The 19,890-nt window shown below is 36.0% G+C and overlaps 1 pseudogene; it reads right to left on the bottom strand.

The window, feature by feature from the left end:
• Positions 1 to 19,890, bottom strand: part of LOC107665563 (protein eyes shut homolog) — a 218,051-nt pseudogene that overhangs the window by 94,587 nt on the left and 103,574 nt on the right.

Raw genomic sequence — 19,890 nt, 5'->3', positions numbered from 1 at the left:
TTTTTTGGCAAATGTGAGACGAGCCTTTGTGTTCTTTTTGGTCAGCAATGGCTTTTGCCTTGGAACTCTCCCATGGATGCCGTTTTTGCCGTCTCTTTCTTATTGTTGAATCATGAACACTGACCTTAATTGAGGCAAGTGAGGCCTGCAGATCTTTAGATGTTGTTCTGGGTTCTTTTATGATGTCCTGGAGGAGTTGTCGTTGTGATCTTGGAGTAATTTTGGTAGGCCGGTCACTCCTGGGAAGGTTCACCATTGTTCCAAGTTTTCTCCATTTGTGGATAATGGTTCTGACCGTGATTCGCTGGAGTCCCAAAGCCTTAGAAATGGCTTCATAACCATTTCCAGACTGATCCATGTCAACTATTTTGTTTCTCATCTGTTCTTGAATTTCTTTAGATCGCGGCATGTGTTGCTCTTTCAGCATGCTTCACTTTGTCAGACAGGTTCTATTTAAGTGATTTCTTGATTCAACAGGTCTGGCAGTAATCAGGCCTGGGTGTGGCTAGTGAAATGTAACTCAGCTTTCTAAAATAATGTGGTTAATCACAGTTCTTTCATGATTTAACAGGAGGGGGCAATTAATTTTTCATGTAGGGCCAGGTAGGTTTGGACAGCTTTTTTCCATTAATAAATGAAATCATCATTTAAAAACTGCATTTTGTATTTACTTGCATTATCTTTGTGTAATATAAAAATGTGAAAAAATGAAAACAAGACTCTAAAAACCAAAACAAAAAATGTTATATTCAGTACATCAGTCAATTTTTAAGTTCCAGGCTATTTTTTTTTCTATAAATTGTCCTCTGTAAAATGGATATGAGAAAAGATGTTTAGAGAATGTTATATTTTGCATTTTGTATGCATACTAGTGCCTGCATTTAATAGCCCTTTATTCGAAATCAGATTTTTCAGGACTTTCACAGCTCCAGGAAACCTCCACCTTAACCAAACTTTGCACAAAGATTTGTACCAAGATTCTCAACTATGGTATGAAAGATATTAGAGAATTATTTTATATACTATTTTACTTTACACAATATGTTTGTAAACATGGCCAAAGTATAATAATTTTCATATAATATCTCATATTTCATATAAATATTGATATATAATTTCTTTCCCTATTCAGAGGCATTTTTTCTTTATGTGGCAGCTTTAATGGCTTTCATATCAGCATATCAGCCCTCAATCTGTTCTGAATCTTTAACATTATGCAAAACGACGGAAGCTGATTTAAAATTGATTGAGCTCTAATTTGTTAGTCTTTAAAATGTGTGCTTTTGTCCATTACCAAATGAGACAAGCTTTAATAAAATCGGCCTGCGAGTCATCAGTCCACAAGTGATTTCAAATGAGAGTAAACACAAAGTGGGATGGGGAAATGTTTTCCATTTGAGAAAATCAATCCAATGAGGCCTCATTTGGACAGACAATGCTTTCTCATTCCACAGCTGTCTGTCTGTCCGTGCATCTGTCCACCTGACACGACGAGAATTGCAAATAGCATTATCACCCAGGCTAATCAGAGACTCTGGACAGGGGGCTTATTCACATTCGAATATTGTCTTAGGAGGATGAGATAATGAGATATGTTATGTGTTGGATGGGCCCTTTTATGCAGAATGTGCAATGCACCACAACGCAATTTTAGCCCTTTAGTTCAGCGATAATGTTGTAGCAGCTGCTGCATAATCATCCACTCTGGCAGACCTTTAGAAAGAACCAAGAGAAACTGTGGAAATGTGTCTGGATCAGTGTATGGCATTTAAAATTATATTTTAAAATAAAGCAAGCAAATGTAAGTTTGTTTAGCCAGCTCTTACTTGTTAGTGGTGTTTTGTTTGTGAACAAATTAGTGGTTTTGAATGAATTTAAGTGAACAAATTATTTCCAGTCTGATTGTTTATAGTTACTGAGGGTTTCTGCAGGTTTGATTAAGGTCCATTTAAGTCAAGTCACCTTTATTTATATAGCGCTTTATATAATACAGATTGCGTCAAAGCATCTTTAAAATGTTAAACAGGAAAATAGTTGTAACCCAAACACCACATTACATTTCCCCCCCTCTAAGGGCGGCTCCAGACACCCAAACAAAATCCAAAAAAGTCCTGGAGGGTGGTGGAGTGGAGGCGGAACTGGGGGAGGGACGGAGGGCCAGGCCCGTGAAGAGGAACAGGCAGAGCGGGGAGCCATAGCGGAGAAGGCAGATCGGGCAGCCATGGGACAGGAGAGGCCTCAGGAGCAGACTCGTGGACAGGAGAGGACTCCGGAGCGCAGTGTGCAGTCCACACGCTCAAAATGGCGACCACCATTACATTAAGGGCAGCAGAGTGTGGCGTGGCGGCCAGGCGTGGCGGCCATCTTGGCCGGGGACTCAAGCATGAGTCCATCTTGGCCGGGGACTCAGGCTTAATGTGAGCAGACTCTGAAACTGGCATGATTTGAGCAGGTCCTGGAGTAGCAGACATGGCGTTAGCAGGCTCTGGGCTTGGCAGACAAGACGTTAGCAGGCTTTGGTGTAGCAGATGTGACGTGAGCAGGCTTTGGCTTGGCAGGCATGACGTGAACAACTCCTGACATGATGGTCGGGACGTGTAAAAGGTCTGATGTGGCGGGTACTTCAAAATAAAAGACATGGAAAACATGAACATGACAAAACCCAAACACCACATTACATTAGTGTGTTAATAATGTAAGAGGATAACAAGCAGTACATTTTTCAGTTAAAGTCAGTTCATTGTTGATTCAGTGATGTCATCGTCCAGCTCAGTTCAGTTCTCTACAAATAGTGTCTGTGCAATCAAGCCGACAATATTGCCAGATATTAAGTGTCCCCAACTAAGCAAGCCAAAGGCGACAGTGGCAAGGAACCAAAACTCCATCGGTGCCAAAACTCCATTTAATACTTTTTAAAGACCTTTTTAAGACCAAGTAAAGAAAACTAAAAAAAAGGAATAAATTGAAGGGAACACTAAGTCAATATGTTCTCTTAATGTAAATGTCTAGGGAGCACACAATGAATTGTGTTAACAACACTTCAAAGTTTCAAAAGTTTGAAAGTAGGCTACATCTTCCAACCAATATCCGTTACTTTAATTAATTTCAAAAACAAAACAAAACAAACAAACAAACAAACAAAAAACAGCTCCCTATCACTACAACATGAAAAAAAAAACCTTTACTGTACTTTTGATCACACAACTTAAAAACTAAATTTTCCCCTAGAAGACTTCATTTTACATTTGAACCTCAAGTAAATGTATTATGATTTAAGAATATTTAGGTATTGAAAAACAAAAATACTGAGGAAGTCATTCATTTTAAGGAATGTATGCAATATTTAATGCCATGACTTTATGAATTTAATACTTTCTGCACTGATTTGAGACATTTAAGGCCTTAATTTACCATTTCCGAAAAGCATCGTAAAAACAAGTAGATCAAAGAAACCATTACCACCAATGGTCTCTACAATCAAATGCTGTTTCAATGCAGCCCTGGATAGGAAATGCTTTCCACAAGGCACCAAGAAATTAGGATGACAACAAGAGCAAAATTGTTGAACATCATACACAAAAACATCAGAAGTTCCATCTAGAGTCTTGTTTTTACCTGCATGTGAAGTTGGCCCCTGGTCCATCCACACATGTCCCTCCACTGAAACACAGGGAGAAATTAAGAGTCGTCTGCGGACACATATTGTGGTCAATCTCACAGTTCTTCCCAGTGAAACCTTCTGCGCATATGCAGGCATATTTGTCCTGAAGATCCACACATGAGCCTCCATTAAGACAAGGATGAGTCTCACACTCCTAACATAAAAAACAGAAATAAGGGAAATTGCAATTAACTTCGCAAAACAATATTATATTAATATCTAGGTCATGACGCCATAATATTTGTGATTCTTTTTGCATAATGAATACATGCACTGTATACTGTATGCACCGTATATCACAACATATAGTGTATGTATTCTCCGTTCCTAATGGATGTCAGTTTAATTAACCAAAATCCCATGTATACTAATGATTTCTTTACACACAACCAATATTTCAAGGACTGGTAGCCAAATGTTTACTATAATTTTTTACTGAATCACTTTTACTGCTTGATCATACCATTTTCCTAGGGCAGTAATACAGTTTTTACTGCATGCGTATAGCTAAATTTAATTACATTTCTGTGATTTAAAGATGCTCATATAAAAGATATATGGTACATTAGTGGAGTTGATACTGTAAGTGAGTATACAAACAGAATGGCAGATCTTGTCCTATAGTCATTACGGGAGCAAACAGCAGCTGATGATTTATTCCAAACAAGCCTCTGAAGTCCTCCAAATAGCCAAGTGTTTCGTCTCAGGGGTACATTTAAGGCCGTGCTAGGTATTAAATCAATTAGGGATAGAAGCATTTTAATCAGACACTTGTGTTTAGATGATCCTGTGGTTGTTATTCAGAAGAATAATCCCCAACATCTAAACCATGCAGGAATATATAGTACATATGTATAATATTCTGCTGGAGAATCTGAGTTTTTAAACTGGAGTATTCCTGTTGTAGGAATTATGAACAGCATAATATGGACACTGCGATAACTTTACGCATAAAATACATACACAATCTATTCTCAAAAAGCAAACAAACTTGCCATAGCATTGATAGAATTGCATAATATAATAACATGATTACTGTGCGTTAAATTACAGTCTTTCCCCTTTCAGTTCTCAATTTCCATCTCTTCTCAGGAGATTATGGTGCTCCATTTCCCTTTTTAAGCATTCTAAAAATCTAACATAACCCGACAATATGTCTGACCTTTCCATCCTATCATCTTTGTTGTCACTGGAAGTTTAGAATATGAATCTAGGCCAGATATTATATTTCAGGAGGTCAAGTAGAATGAAGCTTACTCTCTTTCTCAGTCACCTATAAAGTGCTTTTTTGATTTCTAAGTAGTGATATTTCTAGCCAATTCACCTTCATTGTTGCAACAGCCACCACTAGGGAAAAATTATTAAGGGATCTTCAAAATGAATAGCACTCATCTACAACTGGACATTGGACTAACACATTTTGTCATCTGGTTTCTCATGCTATGATTTAGCTCAATTATGCTCTGATTAAGAGAAAACAGTGTGAAAACTAAAATCAAATATGTTTTGCTTTTATGGGACAGTGTAGAGCGCAAGCGGTGAAGATGTAATAGAATCTTTATTTATCACCACGCAGGTCCAGTTGAATAGTGGGACATATAAAAGTTCAGTGACTTTTATATGTCCCCTTAGAACGCAGCTATGAACTTGAACAACCCCCCGCTGCAACCTGGGAATAAGTGCCTTGCTCAAGGGCACAATGGTGATGGCTTATGGATTGCTCCTCACACTATACCAGCAACCTTTCAGCTGAACCAGTTTGAAAATTTAATCAATTACCAGACTTGACATTACAACCACTAGACCAGACCACTCAAAGACAAAAATTCTATTAACAACCAAAGTTATGTGGACTTACGAACAGAAATGTATATTATTTAGGTTTGTAATTATGGTTTACGGGGACTCTTCATAGGCGTAATGGTTTTAAATTGTACAATCCAACTTGTTTTGACAAGTACCTCCAGCTGGGTTTATGCCTGCACACGCCACCAATAGCACAACCTATCCGCTCCATTTGATAGTTATCGTTACTGAAAGTTTAACACAAATCATCCCATTTTTACGAAAAAAGGCACAGACAGACACTTGTGGCAGTGCTGGACGTCAAATAGTTGAAAATCCTGTCAATAGCAGGTCTAGTGATACTCAGCTCTTACCAATGAAAAGTATGTGTCAGAGCTCTTGTTCACAGACTCCGTTCAAGTTTGTACTTGTGTGATGCTGTCTGTCCTAACAGCTTTACATGATAGTTCCCTGTCTCCACAATGAAATACGGCGGCCACGTCTCAGAGACTCACTGTCACTGTTAAACCTTGAACTTTGATTTCATTACAGCCTGGGGACTCTTTGGACAGACACGGCCTTCTCTATCTGACATAATGTGCATATTCATTTTGATTTATGATTCTGTAAATGGATGCACCATGTTTTATAGTCTCAAAACAGTTTGTATTTCTGCATACCTGCATTCTGTTTATTGAATTTCATATGCTAAATAACTTTCAGTTGAAGTTTCCTAAAGGAAATACCAGTGCTGGCAAGGCAGGGAGAGAGTAGTGTGTAAGCTTTTAGGTTTTGTCATTGCTATGACACTCACGTTTCTGTCCACTGTGTATGAGAATCTACATATGAGACACTGCCTTTGCAGTATAAGGCAGCTATATAGAAGATGCAATAAAAAGGGCAACCAAAATTCACTATGCAAATGCATGTAAGACGACCAATGGGAATTCAATTGGCGTCATCGCTGTTGGTTGCAGAATGGACTCTTTTCACATGTAACTTTTTATATATATATTGAGCTCCAACAGAGAAAGACAAATCCATGATAGTGTTTCTATGACTTTCCAAAAAAGGAAAAAAATATTCAGAGATTGATGATGCTGGTCTGAAGAGAGAAAGACGCCAAATATACACTCTCAACGCAGCAGAGTTAAATAGTTTTTAAAAATTTGATACCAAGGTAAAAAAATATATATACTTAATTACAAAAAAAAGATAATATTAAAAAAAACTTTGCTAGATTTACGTCATCACAGGTTCGTGAATGCTGAACATTGACAATGTTTTTTTTTTGTTTTTTTTTTAAGTATTCTTAAATTTCTTTACTGTTGATTATTCTTAAGCTTTAATTTGTTAATTTTTTTTTTGTTTTTTATTCGTTTTGTACTTTAAAAATACTATATATAAAATAAATTCTATATTTAGAATGGAATGGTTTAAATATATACATACATACACAAACACACGCATACACTATATATAACAATAATAACTCACGCTCTGATAACTTACAAGATGCACTGACAACCTGAGAAGCTCAAAAAGAACATGCTTACATTAATGTTGATCTCACATCTGTGACCGGTCCATCCAACCTCACACTGACAGCTGTATGCATCCATTTCATCCAGGCAACTGCAATGACAAAAGAGATTGTTTATGTGCCCTGACATGTGCAATTTCTGCATTCATTATTTATGATTTATGAGAGATGATTTTACATGTCGATGAAGCTGCAACCTCAACCACATTTACCGGCGCAGTGATTTCTGACAGAGGCTTTACAGTACAGTACATAAACACACCAGAACAGCAGGACTAATAAAACAACAAGCTTGTATAAATGATTTTCATAAGTGAGGGTCTTGTAAATAATATATGGTCAATTCATATTATAAATGTTAGAAAGTCATGTTGTACGTGCCACTGCAACTCTCACACTCCTGCTGTCTTGATAAAGTCACATTGATGGTTAATTAATGTGCAAGTGCAACATTTACTAGGCTGTGATTAAACAGCTCATTTCCCGGTTTAACAGCTAATGTTGGGTGACAACCCGTATCTTTTATCCATCCTAAAAACTCATAAGCAGTATAATGGCATTATAAAATTTAAAGATGCATCTATTTATAAACCTGAGCATGTTTATCTGCATGAACTGTGTCTCCTTTCATTTCTAGATTTTACAGGGCTCAACAATAAAGATGGCCCAGGGCCAGCGTGAGAGTTTTGACAAGCCAGCATAGACATTTATTGATCACATATATTTGTTTTCATGTCTTACAAATGAAAAACTTTGGTTTGGCCTGATATATTGTGTATTATTACAACTTGATGTACACACTGGCAGACAAAAGTTTGCAATAATTTGGAATCATTGGAATGATTTCATGCCCATAAGAAATGTTTTTGAGCATCAAATCAGCATATTAGAATGTTTTCTGAAATATCATATGACACTGAAGACTGGAGTAAGATTGGAATAAAATTCAGCCTTGCTATCACTGAAATAAATAACATTTTATAATATATTCAAATGGAAAATAGTTATTGTCAAGTAAACAATTAAGAGTAAACAGTTAGTAGCAGTAATAATAATACATCTATAATTAATCAATCATCTGAGATTTATTCTTGATTGTGCTGGAGGCATAAGTATGCTTAAATATTTACAAATAATATCAGCATTTTTCTGAAAAAGTGTGTTTGACTTAATAGTTTATAGTTGTTAAGTTATATTATAGCTGAATTTCCAGAAATTAGTTATTTACCTGGACAGTAAAAAAAATATTCTTATTGTTGAGTCCTGTTAAATTCCTTATTATTACATTGACAGCAGACAGTCTACAACATATAAACACTTCAAAATGACAGAGCTGAGATGTTTTCCCAAGTACGGTTCCCGGGGGAAAATCTGTTCTACCCAAACTGTGACTATTTAAAGCATTGGCACTTTATGTAAAATCAAGTTATTACAGTAACTTGGTTAGATGCACAAAGTGCAAGAAACAGCTGGTAATGTCTAATTATGTTGTGTTTACTGAGTACCAGACTGCCAAACAGCTAATTGAGAGCGAGTTGGCAAGAAGGATTTCAAGCACATTTAGTTTTTTAAAAGACTCACAGGTACTGTCTCTTTCAGAATGGATGTGATGGCCATTTACAAAGCTCTCAATCACAGAGCTTGAAATACACATCGTTACAGCTCAGCAAGGTTAATGTACCTCCCATGAACAAGGGTTGGATGAGCACTCATCAATGTTTCTCTCACAGTGATAGCCCATGAAACCTCTGGAGCACACACACTGGTAACCATTAAGACCGTCGATGCACCTCCCGTTGTTTCGGCATGGATTAGATTTGCACTCATCAACGTTCAGCTTGCACCATTTACCTTTAGGAAGAACAAAATCAATACCATATAAATACATTACATTCAGCATTTAGAAATTCTTGTAAATCAAGGTGATCTCGGATATCAAGGTGAAAAAATGAATAAAGGTACGTGCATAAGAACAATGTGGTACATTTTTGCAAAAACCCAAACCAAAATGCTGAGAAAAAAAAAGATGAAAAGCAAGTCTAATAATTTTTTAAGTATAGATGAGGAAGTTAATTAGACTTAAGTTAAGATGAGGCTAATGGTTAATAAAATCTTTAATAAGGTTAAAAATCACATTTTCAAAGAATGTTCTATCAACATTTAATATCAGCTATCAACTAGCAGAAATATAGTTGCTTATGCCAATCCATAATTCTGAAAGCATTTAAAATTTGATTTGAAATACAAAATTTTACATCTAAAACCATTTTGTGAGGCATTCAAGGATCTTGTCATTGGTAGCATTGTATTTCACTAGTCTATAGACTGTAGACTTTAGAAAACTATAGAAAAGACTATAGATAACTATAGAAAAGCTTTAAAATATGAGTATAGGCATTAAAATCTGTATAAGCATAAAAAAAAGTGTATAAACAATTTACTTTTGTATTTATATAGTATTTGCACAGTTATCACAAAATAAAAAAAAATTATATGATCGTCTACTCATGCTAAGTCTTATTTCAAACAATTTTAATTAATATTAATTTAAATTAATATTTAAATTGATTTTTCCTCTTGATTTGTCTCAAATAGTAGTACAACTGGAGGTGTTCAATGGGAGTGTTTTTCGCACCAATAGTGGTCATTTCAGGTATTTTTTACTTCAATTTGCAGGATATTTCTAATTTGTGTATTTCGAAATGTGCAGTCACGCTTTTGTATGTCACTGGCACAGAGTGCATTATTCTCTAACCTGGATTTATGACCAAGTTGAATGACGTAAAATCCACTACAAAGAGGTTCGGTAACAAACACCCTAATAGGTCATAATTTACCTGGAAAAAAGCTGTAAATTCAGTAAGTTGAGAAGAGCCTGTAAAATCCAGAGGCGAGTAAGACTCTGTAGACACCCAAGAACAGGTTGACAAATGACGGAGATAAAAACGAGAGCCAAAGAGCTGCGATACTAAAGAGCAGACAGCCATTATTCTTCCTCCCTGTAACTACACAAACAAATGGAAGCATTTCCAAAAGCCCCGAGACATCTAAATAAAGAGCAGAAGCGATCTTTTAAACATTATGAATCATATGCTGATATTACAGGAATGTAAACTTAATTCACGCTTGACTACACAAATAATTCAGTCACTTCGGGCAAAAGCGACGCCATCAGTCGCAGTTCAGGTCATGCACTGACAATAAATTAAAGCTTTATTTCAGTTACTCACTGCTCAATACACATCCAGCGAGAAAACAAACAACTACCCCTGGTGTTTCTCACTAAAGAAGTTTTCAACCTTTCTTAGCACTGTTCTTCACGCTGAAGTGTTTTGGTGTGTCTCGAAGGCAACGTGGATAAATAAAGGAACTAAAACATAACAATGAGGCAGATCATTAACATCTTCTAATTAAAGTGTTTTTCCCAATTGCTCATTCACGGACCGTTGTTAATTCCCTTCATATTGACCTCCTGGTTAAGCCGTAATGAATTTATTTCCCTGCGGATAGTCGTCCGCAAACACAACAAAGTGGCAGTGTATCGACTGGGTATGAATTAACTGTAAAAATCTTATTAACCCCAAAACACGAACCGGGTTTTAATATTCAGTCTCGACATGCTGTTTGTAGTCAGCCATCAATCAAGTACTTCATATCTCACTGCTTCATACGACACTATCAAGACTGTAGATTGTAAGGAAGTGCACACCAGCCTCGCTTCATAGACAATACATTTACACTGTCAGCGCTCCTAATGAGATAATACAAAACCCTCTTAATCGGCATTTCTTTGTCTGATTTGACAAATAATGCGCCATCCTATCAGACTTTGTAGAATATGAGAAGCCAAGCAGGGGAGAGATTATAAAGCTGTTGGGTTAATCCTGATGTTGGCTTTCTTAAGGGTGCTCACTGTACTCATCTGAGAGGAGAGAAAAAAACATATAATCTTCTCCTCCACTCCTCAATTACTCCTCTCTGCAGGAACTTCTCAAACCCACAGCGAGTTATCAGATTTTCTATCCAAGAGACCAAAAAAAAAGAGAGAACTAGAGCAACGTAAAGAAAGCCATTGAAGAAAAAAAAGTCTGAAAAAGAAAAAATAAACACTACACAGAAGATAAAACAGGAGAGAAAGAGTTGGAAATCTCTAGCAAATGCTTTGCAGCTTCAGAGAGCAAGAAACGGCTGAACATTTATCAAAAATCATAACTGCTGAATATTTCCCTTGATATTTTAAATATTGATTAATTTCAATCAATAGAATTTAAATTAAAATACTTGTTTTACCGTTTAAAAAAATGCATCTTTCAGTCATAAAATATTTCAAATAAATAACGTATTATTAAAACAAAAAAATTAAATAATAAATAAAACATAACTTTATACATACTGTATGCATATTAGAGTCATGTAAAAACCACTGTCATTAATAATAGCATTTAAAATAAATTGACACATTTAATGTTTTATTTGTTTAATTTATTTTTTTAACAGATTTGAATTATGAAAAATTTATTAATATGGCACTCATAGTCCTCTATATGGGGCAACTGCATGTCATAATCTTTATATACACTATACATCTAAAATGCATCTAAAGCGATACGAATGAACTGCTATCGTGTAGGTTTACTAGCTTTAATCAAATAATATATCATACAGACATTGTATCAACTTTCTCTGCCTTTTTTTCATGCAAAGCTGCCGATCACAATGAAGGAGACACTTACTAGATCCAAGCAAAATCACAAATAATGTCATTTCACCGAACGATGCACATTATATGGCGTGCCTGAGCAAAACACCATTTCAATTTAAAAATAATTTTGCCGCAGATCAGCCACAGAGACACGTCGGATGGCAGGCTGCCGCATATTGCCTTTTGTATCTTTGATTCCGCCTTCTCGAGAAGTTGCGATGCCGTTACATGTCTTATTAGGGCAAATATTTCCTCTGAGCCCCAGTTGGTTGAACCAATCCAGAATATATCCTCCAGCCTGAGCTCTCAGGGGACGCATCCGATTCCTCAGATGAGCTCAGAGCTGAGAGGAAAGTAATGACTAGACAACACAAAGACAGAGAAATCACAAATTAAATATAATATTGCTGTCGTTTTGCTTATATTTCACACTTGTTGAGCTTTTATAACACCATTCAAAAGTTTAAGGTCTGTACATTTTTATTTCATCAAGGCTTCATTTATTTGATTAAAAGTACAGTAAAAACAGTAATACTGTAAAATATTATAATTATAAATATTATAAATATTATACAAATTAAAATAACTTTTCTAATTTAATGCATTTTAAAATATGATTTATTTCTGTGACGGTAAAGCTGAATTTTCAGCATCATTACTCCAGTCTTCAGTGCCACTTGATCCTTCAGAAATTATTCTAATATGCTGATTTGGTCCCTTAATGCATCCTTGCTGAATACAAGTGTTCATTTCTTAAAAGGGTGATTGACTGTTTTTTTTCTAGGCTTGATTGTGTTTAATCATCTTTATATACGCTATACATCTAAAATGCAATACATCTTAGCAGCATGAAAAACAAAAGTAAGTGTAAATTTGTTCATTATGACAGGATGCTGTTACTAATAGACCAAAGTAGGCTAACTGAAAGGTCTCTGATCCACAATTTCATTTAAGCATATTTGGTGGTGAACATTTTTCATTATTCATCAATATGAAATCTTGATTATTTATTTGATTAAAGTGGTACGAACGAACAGTTATCATGTAGGTTATAGCTTTAGATGCTACATCATCAAATAATATAACAGACAAGACATTGTATCAACTTTCTTTTCATGCAAAGTCGCTGATCTCAATGAAAGAGATGCTTACTAGATTCAAGCAAAATCACAAATAACGTAATTTCACCGAACGAGGCACATAACGTGGCGTGTGCCTGAGCATCACACCATTTCAATTTAAAAATCCTTTTGCTACAGATCAGCCACAGAGACACGTCGGATGGCAGGCTGCCGCATATTGCCTTTTGTATCTTTGATTCCGCCTTCTCGAGAAGTTGCGATGCCGTTACATGTCTTATTAGGGCAAATATTTCCTCTGAGCCCCAGTTGGTTGAACCAATCCAGAATATATCCTCCAGCCTGAGCTCTCAGGGGACGCATCCGATTCCTCAGATGAGCTCAGAGCTGAGAGGAAAGTAATGACTGGTGCAAGGCAGAGTGGGGCCTGATAATAAAAGAGGTTTCTGTGGGAATTAGGGCCCGTGTGTCAGGCTGAGCTCTCCAAGGAGTTTCCGTGCCTCTGAGATTTCCTTCTTTCCCCTCAGCAGGATGAGGATAAATTGAAGATACAGTACAAAAGACAAATGAAATTAATCTTCAAGCCGGCTGATGACGTTTGAGATTACACTTAAAAAAAAAAAAACAGCATTGATAAGCGGGCTAGCAGTGTAATGTCCTTAGTGTTAATAGGTGTTTGCATGTAACCTGAGGTTCTAGCACACATGCGTTTAGATAAAACAGATACCGACATGTACAATGTCAAAATATCGACGTATCTAAAGTGTAAAGTCTTGTATGCACAGTATGTACAAGGTGCAATTGTTTACAAATATTTCCTAATAGGTTGATTATTTACCTTTATTCCACACCGCTCTGTCCCTTCTCCTATAAACGCACTGATCATTTCCTGCTTTTATGAAGCCCCTCCCTCAGAAATACGCGATGGGCTCTGATTGGTTAGCTAGTCCAGTGTGTTGTGATTGGCTAATCCGCCTCCAGTGCGCATGTAAACGTCCCGCCCCTCTCCTCAGCGGCATGTGCTCCGGTTGTATTGTAAACAATGGCGTCGTCAATATTGCTTATCAGTTTGAGCCCGAATGAGATGCAGAGGACATTAGTGAAGAGGATCGCGCAGAACCCGTGCAAGCACGGCTCTTATTGGTATGTTTTTAGATTGTTGTTGTCTCATACTTTTAGATACACTGTTATTTGTAAATGTAACTGCTTCTGTTAGCTTTTAATATACGGTTTTATCCTGATTAAAGCTTAAATACAGTACGGCAACCGCACGCGCGTCCATGTTTAAAGCTTCTCATAGCTATGTGAAAATAAGTGTATAAATGGAACGGTTCATTGTTTGAGCTGAGCTGGTGATCTGAATGAGAGATTTTGAGAGCAGGAGAGAGAGAGAGAAATGCAGAGCGTGTGCAGAGCAGGGCGACGCGAGGAACAGAATTGAGAACCGCTGCTTTAGAACATTGATTTGAAACTTGTGACTCCATTAGAATCATTAGAAGACAGAATCACGATTCATATATGAATAGATTTTTACGTGCACCCCTAGTTTTCTTCCTCTTCTCTAAAGCAGCGCAGCATGGCCTCGCTTCCTTCATTGCATGTTCCCGGGGGCGGGGTTTGTGATGTCACAAACCCGGGAAGTAACTCGTTGTAGTCCCTATGAGCCGTTTTTGTAGGCATTAAACTGCCAGAATTTTAAAAGGCGATATCTTCATTTGCATTGAATTTTCAGTGCCGCAACTTTGCAGATATTGTTAATGCTCAAACAGCAAAATTACACACTAACATTAAAAAAGTGAAATCGCAATCAACCACCTAAAAAAACAAATGACAAAAAAGAAATGGCCTAACATCTAAATTAAATTATTTTAATCAAGAAATAAGTAACATTATTAAAGCGAAAATTATATTTAAAATCACTGAATCAAACTAAACAAATTAGGTTGCACAAACAAATATAAATTTAAGGATATATCAGGCCGAAATACAGTATCTCCTTAAGGTAACAATTTCAGGTTACAACTGTTTACAGTATATAGAGAGTACAAACTTTATTTTTATTAATCCCACCTGGATTTAATTCATAAGTATATTTGGCATTTAAAAAGGTTTTTATCTTTTTTAATCCTTAATCATTTACAAATAAACAACAGCCAGGATACAGGTTTGTTTCTAAATACTAAACTTACTCACCTGTCAAGTTCAGTTTAGACCAGTTTTCAGAAGATTTGTGAAGATTGCATGTTTATGAAGTGTTTACATTTTAGATGCTTTCAATATATTGACATTGTACAATTGCAGTGCCTATATCCAAACATACACAAATGAAAGAATAAGGATAAGATCACCCTGGGGAAAGCGGAAAACGGTGAAAGAAAAAAAGGACTGAGGAGACGAGGAAGAACTTGATTAAAATGCAGAGGATGAGGAGGAGGTGTTTAGTTAACTCAAGGTGAATCTGTGTATGTGAGTGTGTAGATATTTGTGGGAGTGTGCGATCTAATTAAAGTGGTAAATGTGCTGATGAGCTATCTGTGTGTTCTTTCCACTGAGAATCTGTCAGGCTGGGGAACACAGCCCGTGTAGACACGATAAGTCCTGGTTTCTCTCATTGATTCTGTGTCTCGGGCTCTGGCCGAGGAGGACATACCTGAGAAGCCAGTACGGCAGACACATATGAATCCCCCAGGTTTGTTGATGCACACAGAGTCATGGAGGCAGGGGGAAGCTTCACAATCGTTTATGTCCAGGTTGCAAAGCGTTCCAAAATATCCAGTGACACAGTTGCATTGGAAACTGGAAATGCACAAAAATAACTTTATTAGCCAAATCTTATTTTTTAAATCCCTGGCTGAGTCTGTGACACAGATGTCTGCCAAACAAAATGGTACCATATCTGCATGAAGTGTTTTTAGGAAAACTGACAGACAGGAAAAAGTCTGATTGACAGCAAAAAGATCTGAAGTGTGTCTGTTAATCATGACTTCGGCTGCTGCTATTATCAGACAAAATGACTGACAAGCTGACTCGGTTTCAAATACCCTGTCACCTGTCTAATCTGTGAGGACTTGGCCAGTTCAGTGGTTCTGTGATGGAAGGAATCTCTTGTAGCATATATTCACACTTTATTAGGGCATTTTGTGTCCCGCTGTGATTTTGTTTTGTTCACTTAAGTGTTCTTTTTTATATTTTCTCTTAATTCTGTACAGTACACTCTTAAAAATAAAGGTGCTTCACGATGCCATAGAAGAACCTTTTTGTCTAAATGGTTCCATAAAGAACCTTTAACATCTGAAGAACCTTTCTGTTTCACAAAAGTTTCTTTGTGGCGAAAGAAGGTTCTTCAGATTATAAAAAGGTAAGAAAGAGATGGTTCTTTAAAGAACCTTTGACTGAATGGTTCTTTGTGGAACCAAAAATGGTTCTTCTATGGCATCGCTTGAAGAACTTTTTGAAGCACCTTTATTTTTAAGAGTTTATGTTCTGCTGGGCTTAGTACATTTTGTCTTTAAAGAGGTTTTTCCTTGATCTTTTGAAATAAAAGTGTTTAATACGCTATAAAAAATGCTATAAATTTAATATCTCCCCCATTTACTGAAACCTACTAGCTCTTTTCTAGCAAAAATGGCTTATTTACTTCTGTAAATTATGACACATACATTTACAGTATATATAAACACCACCACATTTTTAACAATTCAAAATTCAATTAAATTCAAACGCAGCCAATGCGTGTTCTTTCAAAAGATAGGGCACCCATATCAGATCTGACAGCAAACTGCAACACAAGTAAGTAAAATATAGCAAAACTTCAACCAAACCAAACTTTGTCAACCGAAACCCTCCAAACTAAAATAATAATTTGCAATACCCCTTGTGAAGTTTCAATATTTTAACAACACATTCACATGTTTACGGTTCTCTGATGTTAATCACATGATATGCAGGTAAAAAAAAAAAAAAAGAAAATTAAAAAAATGTATATTTTTAGTATGTTAGCTCTATTGTATTTCTTTATTTAAAAAAATGGGGTTAGCAAAACCCTAGGCTACACAAACATGCGCTAGATGGATATCTTTGGCCATTATAGCAGATTTTTTTCACATTTTTGCAATGATATCAGCATTTTAATGTCAGGTTAAACTCTTTGTTTGATGATACAGAAAGAATGTGAAAAATGGTCATTAAAAACAATTAGTGTTTTTAGCGCAATAAACAAAAGGAAAAAAAAATGTAAAGATACACAAAAAAAGTATGTTGAGATCCAATGAAAAATATTTTCTGTAGAACAATGTAAGTGTATTTCACATTTTTAACAGCTCTTGGGCACAAATCAGGCATAAGTAGAACATTTACTATAATAAAATGATATATTAGAGATGAATATGTTGCTTGCAAAGAGCTATCCTGCTAGAAAACATGATTATTTTCAATGTTCATCAATAAAAAAAAAAATGTTTTTTTGCAGCCAGACGTTGTAGTTACGACATCTACCAGCAGGGGCAATCTGGATCATGCAAACTAGCCAAACCTTGACCTCGTTGGTCTTGAACAAAATCCTGTATGCTGTAGCCTACAAGGAGTATCAAAGCAAACATCTGTAAACTACTATTGTCAGTAACCTACATACAAACACACCGACTTCTGACAGGACAAGGTAAAAGAGCTCCGCTGAGAACGATCTCCTCTAAAGCAAGCCCTGCTGTGTCAAAAGTGCACTTGTGTGGAAGAGAATAAGTTGTGAGCAAACGGAAACACCTGAAGTGAAATCCCTCAGACGGAAGCAATTCCGCAGGAACGCTGGGAGCAGATGATCACAGGGGAGCCCGTACATGATAGGAGACAAACCATTTAGGACTCAAATTGGCCTCTGGATTCCTCTGCCCATATGTCGGACTGAACCAAGAGCGGCCCTGGGGCACCCATTAGAGCACAACGAGGAGAAGATCTACTGTAGAGGCGTGATGCGAACCTGCTGAACTATTCTCACTTGTGTTTAGACCAGCAGCTTATATATGTCAAGGATGAAAAAGGACCTTCATTACAAGCTGAAGCACTTAAGACAATAATACCAGCATCTCTCAAACGTGTCTCATTTCTAGACCGTCTAGCAAAAACAAACAGTTCAGAGAGGATACTTGGGCTCCTACATCATAATCAATTTATGGGGGTTGCGGTACAGAGTGGAAAAAGTGCAATTCGGTGTTGCCATGGTACTTACCCGTCACAAGGTCTTGGCAGACGCCTCGGTTCTGGCAGGGGTTGGATGCGCACTCATTGATGTCTTCCTCACAGCGTTGGCCCGAGAAACCTGGCTTGCAGAAACAGCTGCACAGAGATGACAAAAGGAGGATCGGTTTACAGTTGTGAAAAAAAATCACTTGTTTATCTGGGATCATGCAACCAAAATGTGATTTTATATTGCAAGACCTACACCTGCAATTTAAATGGTTGTTAATATAATAATAATAAGAAGAAACTTAAGATTCAACCACATATTCAGTTAATTTCAATAAAAGAAACCCTTTATGATTTCTAGTTTTTAAATTTTAGATATTTTAGCCAATATATTAAGACATACACTAGTTTAAAAGTTTGGGGTCTGTAATTTTAAATATTTTTGAAAGAAGTGTTTTATGCTTACCAAGGCTGAACTTATCAATCTAAAAATGAAATAACAGTTTTCTATTTTAATATAATTTAAAAAAATGTAATTTATTCTTGTGATATTAAATCTGAGTTTTTAGCAGCCATTACTCCAGTCTCCAGTGACACATGATTCTTCAGAAATCATTCTAAAGCCCCATTCACACCAAGAACGATAACTATAAAGATAACTATAAAGATAACGATATTAGCGTCCACACCAGCGAACGATATCGTGTGTTTTTTCTAAGCGCACGCACGTCTGCCGCTTTAAATTCTTGAGCTCGTTACAGCGGGATGGATTCTGATTGGCGGTCAATTTTTTTATTGAATGTGTTTTTTGAACATTAAAGCATGTCAACATATTCTGTTACACCAAATACACAAAATAATGATCTTTAAGAAAGCATCATATGACCCCTTTAATATTGAGATTAACGATTTTTAGAACTATATCTTTATCGTTATCTTTATAGTTATCGTCCTAGGTGTGAACGGGCCTTAATAGTTGGTGCTTAAGAAAAATTTGTTATAATAATCACAATTAATTAAACAGTTAATATTTTTGTGTAAACTGATAACTTTTTCAGGATTATTTGATGAATAGAAAGTTCAAACTAAAAGCATTTATTTGAAATTGAAATCTTCTGTAATATTATAAATGTTTTTACTGTCACATTTGATCAATATAATGCATCCTTGCTGAATAAAAGTAGTCATTTCTTATTATGAATCCATGAGCTCAAATCTTTGATGAGAAGTGCATATGATGGGTGCAAAAGAATGTACTGCATAGTAAGGCACCGAGTAAACTACAGACTGTTCTTTCATAAATAAATAAATTGCTGTCATCTCTATTGTGCTAAAACTGGGGTTCCAAAAAACTACAATGGAAAAAACAGACATGTGGGCATACAAGCCAGAAATGGACCTTTCTGATAAATATACACAATATTATGTTTGGAAAATAGCAAACCTCAACTGTGCTGTAGAGGAAGTAAATGGGCTGCTTTGGGAACTGTAGAACAACAACTGAGCTGCAAAAGCAGAAGTCAAGTCAGAATCTGACCTCAATCTAACTAAATGTGGAGCCAGGATCTGAAATGGGCCATTCCAGCACATGCACAAAATCTAGTTGTACATAAGGAAATACTTATTCCTTTAACATTTAAAGGAATTTAAACTTTTAATAATCTGGATGTTTTTATTTGGTATTACTGTAATGAATAAATTAAAATGTATACATATTAAAAAAAACATTTAAATTATTATTAATGTATTACAATATTATTATTATTATTATTAATAACGTATTATGATATTAATAAAACAAGGCAATTTTTGTTTAGTTTAAAATGTGTATTCTAATGATTTATTAAACAAGTATTTTTTTTTTTTTAAGATCAGATATGAGCAATATAATTATTTTATGAGCAATTCTTGCAGTTAAAATATTTCAGGGCAGACTTTTCGA

Source organism: Sinocyclocheilus anshuiensis, unplaced genomic scaffold, assembly GCF_001515605.1.
Source record: "Sinocyclocheilus anshuiensis isolate Anshui unplaced genomic scaffold, SAMN03320099.WGS_v1.1 scaffold407, whole genome shotgun sequence".
NCBI classification, from domain to species: domain Eukaryota; kingdom Metazoa; phylum Chordata; class Actinopteri; order Cypriniformes; family Cyprinidae; genus Sinocyclocheilus; species Sinocyclocheilus anshuiensis.
Note: the sequence above shows the minus strand (reverse complement) of the source record. Positions and strands in the feature narration are given on the sequence as shown.